The sequence below is a fragment of the Talpa occidentalis genome, unplaced genomic scaffold, assembly GCF_014898055.3.
Source record: "Talpa occidentalis isolate TD23 unplaced genomic scaffold, MPIMG_talOcc4v2.1 talOcc4.15, whole genome shotgun sequence".
Lineage (NCBI taxonomy): Eukaryota > Metazoa > Chordata > Mammalia > Eulipotyphla > Talpidae > Talpa > Talpa occidentalis.
In genome coordinates, this window is record NW_023601543.1 from 27,724,697 (window position 1) to 27,731,452 (window position 6,756).

Below are 6,756 nucleotides of genomic sequence, written 5' to 3' on the forward strand. Positions count from 1 at the left end.
CACGACCAAAAGACAAGCACAGTTTCTTCACGTGTCTCTAGGCTCCATGCGCCTCCTCCAGGTCTCCTTCTGGCTCCATCCTGCTTCCTTCCTTAGTCTCTTCTTCAGCTTCTCCCCTTCCTGCTCAGCTCCACCCTTCCTTGGGTGGGGCAGGGAACCTGGAACCTCCCCCTTTCCTGGGGACCACCCTGTTACAAAGTGACTAAGCCTTGCCATCAGTCATGGAGAACCTGGATGCTGTGAAGGCAATCTTGAAGAGAAGGTAGTCTACTTTGGCCATTTTTCCCATCTTGGACATTTTTTTCCTCTTTCTTTCCTTCCCTCTCTCCCTCCCTCTTTCCGCCCATTCCTTCCATTCTTCCTTCGTTGAAGTAAACATAAGTCAGTAATTGTGACATACTATACTAAGCATTAGGGATGAAAAAATGACTATTACAAAGTCCTCTTTCTTAAGGAGTTTATAGTATAGAACAATGTTTTCAATGCAGGGCTTAGTTATATCCAAAGAGAGTAATTTTAACTACTTTAACAACTTGTGTAGCAGAAGCCAACCTATCAGAATGCATGTCAGTCAAAGTTCAAAAGTAGGGTCTTGGAAATTAATTTCTATACCAGTAGTTAACGTTGTAGTGATTGGATAGTGGAGAGATGGGAGGTCCAGAGAGAGGGGCCAGGGTAGCCAAGACAATTTTGTAGATAAGAGCACTTGGGGGGAGGGGTCAGGACAGTAACTATTTATCAAGTTATAGAAAATTATTCATCATTTTAACAATGATTATCATTTAACAGTGATATGACTGTGTCTATGAACACCAACTAAATCCTTAGCTTCACCTACGTCCAATGCTTCAGGAAATTAGGCAGTGGGTATAGTGAGATTATGTGATTGAGGGACTCTTTCCTGAGTGAGTTTTGAGCTTAGTCTTGAAGATGATTGGCATTGATTGCTGATTCGGAAAGGGAAGATATTTAGACATAAGAAATAGTTTAAATAAAAATGGTGATGGATATATCATATACAGAATGTCATAAGGAGATCAACCTAACTGGAACTGTGGGCAGTGAGAATATTTTAATAGGGTGAAGAGTAAATCTGGATGAATGGGTTGTATAGTAAGAGACTGAAAAGGAGTTTGGTTGTGGTGTCAATTGGGAAGACAGAAATATGGTAGGGCAAGGTGTTTAGTTTTGCTACAGCAGTGAAAGGGGTTGAGGTCTCTAAATCCTTGAGCAGGAAATGGTATGATAAAAGTGACTTATGAGAGGAAATGTTCTGCTGACTCTATGGAGACTGAAGATGGGTAAGGACAATTTAAGAGGTTACTTCAGCAATCCTGGTAGAGTTGATTAGGGCATGGACCAGGATGGTGATTGTGAACATGAGAGGAAGGGTTCAATATGACTATCGCAGGAACATGTGAGGAGTAGAAAAAAGAGGAATCAATGATAAACATTATACATGATAAATATGAAAATACTGTAAAATATGAAATATGATAGCTGATTCTCCAAACAAAAGGGAAATGCAAGTCTCCAACATGAACTCCTGTAAAATGGCAAGTCCAGCTATGTAATGGTCCTATTTAATTTACAAAATAAGGACTCTAACTTGCAGACAAGGCAGTATGATTGATAATCTTTTTGACACTAAGAATGAGGCTGCTCTACAATACCAACAAGGAATAATGCTGTTTTTTTATTGTTCACTTATATTAACATAGAAAGCATATATGGTGTGAAATTGTTGACATTTATGTGACATCTGCTAGATTTCATTATTCTGATGTTTAGTGTACTTACTAAAAGTCATTTCCAAATGAAAGTTTTATCTTTGGAAAATGGGAAGAAATGCTTAATTTTTAACTGAGTTAATTTTCAGTTGACTCCTAAGATAACAGAAAAGCTTTAGGAGCCTAATTAAACCATGTATTTGCTCTAATTACTTTAGCTAGAGACTGCTAGGAAACAAAAGCAGCAAACAGACCTGTTCTGTGTGCAGCAGTCAGGCATTTGACGGGTGTTCTCTCCAGCAGAGGTTTTGAGTAGCATAGAAGTAAAGAAGCTGAGACTCAAAGCCGTCATCTGCAAGCAAGCGGTGGCTGCAGCCACAAATCGCATGGCAGCTCTTATTCCTGCATAGTGTAGAAAGCATCGTTCATCATGCGTGATTTTATTTATGTCCAAACAGAGAAAGCAATCGTCATCACCAGCATCATTTTGAATATCAAGGGTAGCACCACATTTTAATCAACATAATTGAATAACAGCTCACAAAGACTATAGAATTAACAATCAAAGGACAATTTCTATAGTGGGCAAGAATAATTGTGCTTTTATATTGGTTACTTTCCCCTCTTAGGCTTTTATTCTCTTGAATAACATTCATATTTAGTGCAACCTTTTAATTTTAAGCCAAGTGAATGTACACTTCTATTATCCATTTTGATTTTAATACAAGTTTTTAGAATACTGATGATCATGAACATGAGGGAAAAAAGCAGATGAGTTTATATTACTACTGATTATTCAATTCAGTCAAATAACTGTTTTCTTAAGACTGAATTCACAGAAAATTCCCTTTAAAAGCAAACCCCAATAAATACATATTTCTTCATTAGATAGAAACTGTCTTAAAGGTGTTGTAGCTATGTTTATTCATTTACCTTAGTTTATAGGTATAAAATACCAGCTGAAGTGCTTGACTTTTCCCCGCACAGTAACACTGACAAACAAGTAATGGTGTAGGTTTTATTACTCGTTGTTTTAAAAATCTGGTCTTGAGACACTTGATTCAAAGTCCAAACTTTACAGAAATTATAACTGAATATGAAAATCTACTTTAGCTTTCTGGACTAATTTGTCCTTAAATATAAAAACAAACAAACAAAAAGAGGCAGGAATCTATAACCAAAGCAGAGCAAAGCACTAAAGCAACCATCTGGTGAGCTCAGGCCAAATACAAAGTCTCTACTTTTTGCCTGAACCATCGAGATGTCTGCAGCACTCCTTTGCTTTATTTTGCCTATGGAAACCTGACCTAAACTAAACAACTATTCTATATCATTAAGTTGTCCAGGAAGATGAACGTTTAAATATATGTCAGACAAGCCGCAGCATCTGGTGCAATTCAGTAATGATGGTCTCCTCCAGAAAGCTTCAGTGTTAGAACAACTTTTAGAACTGAGGAGATTTGGTTGACCTAAGTAAAGAAAATAATGTTCTAGCCACACATTCTCCCTGTTCACAAGTACTAATATTTGCACCCTCCCTCTATGAAACATCTCATTCCATCTCTAATTCCATTTTGTTGCAGCCAAATAATATACTTTGGTGCAAATGATCAGCATTGTGAATCTTACACTGTCATTGTTTAAACATTATTTTCACACCTTTTTTAAAAACACAATGATTAGTCCTAGGGGGTTCCCCTCCCCCAGTGTAGGGAGGGAATGTCTTATAATGCATTGTTTAACAATGCTACATAAGATTTAACAAGCATAGATGCTCGCTTTTATAGGTTGTTAATATGGAACACATTTAGATCTCTCTTTAAAAGATCATATAAGCTTAGATATATGAGATCATTTAAAACAAGGTTAGAAGTGACTGTGGTGACATTTGTGTGTAGCAATAGCGCTCTTCTAAACTGTACTACAAACCTTACAAAATAGAACTCTATCAAGTTTAAACATGATGCTCTTCATCAACAGACAGGAAAAACTTGCAACAAATATGACAAAGTTTTAATATTTTTATTATGTATACAAATTACATATACTAAGAAAATCACTTCAGAATCCGTTAAGGCAAAGGACATAAAAAGGACACTTAACAGAAGATAATACATTGTCAGCAATATATAAAAAAAGTTTTATCTCACTAGAAAAAATAATAGGAAAAGTGAAAAACCTTTTCGCTCACCTTTTCAGTGTGTGTTTTTTTTAAATAAGAATGCTCAATTCTGGCAATTTGTGTGGTAACAGGGTAAACTGATACAATTTTTTTGAAAAATAATGTATCAAATAGTCATACCTTTTTTTACCCAGTAATTTGACTCCTTGGTGTCCACCCCACGTGAATAAACTTAAGCATTTTTTAAAAGCTATAGGTACAAAATAAGATGTTCATTGCAGCATTATTTATAAGATTGGGAAAAAACAATGAAAGCTACCTAAGTACTTCAAAGCAGAGGGATGATTAAATACATCAAAACACATTAGTTGCTTGGCATATTTTGCCACATTTCCAATGATGTTTAGGCTAATCCATAATAATATGGTAAAATGTGATCTTGTAATGTGGAGTGAAAAGAACAAGATAGAAAGTTATATACCACATAAGCTACCACTATGAAAAAAGTCTATTAAGACATGAGGATTTTAAAATCTATTATTTTGCAAATTTTAACATGCCGTTTAATGCTTTTCAACGCATTTTTAAATGTCCTATTTTCACTCAAAGCACTTTCAAATGCATTGCCTTGTGTTGAAAACATTTCTATCTAAAGCAAAACCCTGTGCTTGGAAAGGCTTCTGAAATAGCATAACACCTCTTATAAAAATCTCGAATTACTTGATTCATTATCATTGTGGTTATACGTGTAGGGGATCGTCTACCAATGTGACTAGGCAGCTGAAACATGTAGGGGGGAGGGCCAGCCAGGGCTCCCTCAGCATCCACACTCCCTCTGCCTCTTAGTCCCTTTCAGCTCCACGGCAGCTCCTAGCACCTGTGAATAGACTGTGCTTATAAACCGGTGGCAGCAGAGGGAATGCTGTTTTAGAGCGTTTCTAATGTTATATTAGAGCGTTTCTAATGTCTTGGGGATAACCAAAACCAATTTCTTTTTCCCCAAATGGGGAGCATCAAAAAGGAGCCAGTCATCCAAATCTGTTTATTCTACAAGAGAAGACATTCTTAAGAGGGCAGGGGTGCGGTTGATTTCTTATGATGTATGCATTGCCTCGTTTACCGTTTGATTTTTATAAATAATACCGTCTGCAGCATCTACCCTAGGGCAAAAGTGAACCAACGTTTCATTCTTTTAGAGAGAAATACCATATATATCTCCTTCCTTTCCCCTCCAAATTCCTCTTTGCAAATATGATCACTCCTGTGACATTTTAATGTAATATCGACCCATCTCTACTCCTAGGAAGCTGAAATCCTGGTAAAAGACAAACGGGGCGGGGGGGGGGGGGGAGGGAAAGCGAGGCGGGAGGGAGAGGGAGAGACACTTCAGGAGGTGGCACTTACACTCCAGCGGTTTTTCCAGAAACAAGGGAGGCAGTAGTTCTTATTTCTGTGGCATCAAGCTGTAAACTGAAATTCAGCAAAAAAAAATCTTCTTTTCTTGACGCGAGGGATGTGAAACATATTCTAGGAAAATGTGTTCAGTATGATTCTTTGTTCTAGGTACAAGCTTTTTCTAAAGTTTTTCGGTGTCGCTCAAGGAAGGGAAACTTAATATTATTTTAAAATGCTCTTAAAGGCGTCTTTCAAAGCATCTGCCACGGGAAAATATCAAGACAGCTCAACAGTGATGCATTTCAGTAAGAACCGAGGAAACGAGTCCGATATTTTTCAACATGGCTGTATACCGTGCAGGCCCCCAAGTTTATGCTTTCCTGGTCATCATTAATCAGACAGCCAGAGACACCCTGTTTAGCCAACCTGCGTTTCGTGGGCTACAAACGCGGTCTGATTGTGTTCACTTAGGAGGCATTACTGTTATTCGCGTGCTCTAGAGTCGCGGCTTCGGTCAGGGCCGCGGCAGGCTGGGAGAGTGAGCTGCGCGGCGGGAGGCAGATGTGAGCGCCCTGGTAGTTCACACGATTCCAGGGGGGGCCCGACGCCCTCTCCGAAGACCCTCCGCTCGCGGTGCGCCGCGGGAGCCAGTGGACCTGGCTGTGACCGGAACAGAGAATTGATGTGAGGGACAGGGAGAAAAGAGAGGGCGCCCGGCTCGGTCCGGGTCACCGTGCGTCAGGAATTCGCAGGAGTTTATCACGACCCTCCACCGCTCCTCGCGGAGGCTTGTTTACCGCCTCAGCGCGCTACCACCGTCCCCGCGCGCGAGCCGCCCGCCGGCCCCAAGCCACGCCCCCTGCCCCCAGCTCCCCTCCCGCACCCAAACTAATTAATTCAGGACCGCCTCCCTGCCAGACCCTCCCATTGGCTCCCATCCCAACCAATGAGAACCTCGCAATAGTTTCACCTGGCTCCCTCTTCCCAAATAAACAAACAAACCGTCCCGCAGCGGAGCCAGCCCAGCAAACTGGCGCCGCCCGCCACGGCGCCGCCCGCCCACTCCCGCCACCTCGCGCCCGCGACAGCCAATGGGGCCCGGACAGTGGCGGCCCGGGCAGTGGCGCCCCCGCCAGGCCCCTCCGGCGGGCCGCCGTCTCGGCCGCCCCGTTAGGCGTGCTCCCGCCCTCGGGTGCCTCGGTGGGCTCTGCGTCGGGACAGGGGTGGCCCGAAAGCCCCGCCTGCTCCCGTCGGTCCACCCTGGGCCCACCGCCCCTCGAGCCCGTCGCCCCCTCTCATGCACACCTCAGCGGGCGGCGGCTGGAGCCCCTCCACTGCGGCGGTGGGGAAGCGGCTGCGGCCGCCGCGTGAGGCCGCGGTCACGTGTTGTTTTGCCCGCCGCCGCCGCCGCGCTGCGAGTGAAGTGGGCGGGGGCGCGGGCCCAGGCGGGAGGGGGCTGAGGCGGGCGGACGGGGGTAGACGGCCTCTTCCCCCCCACCCTCCCTTCCT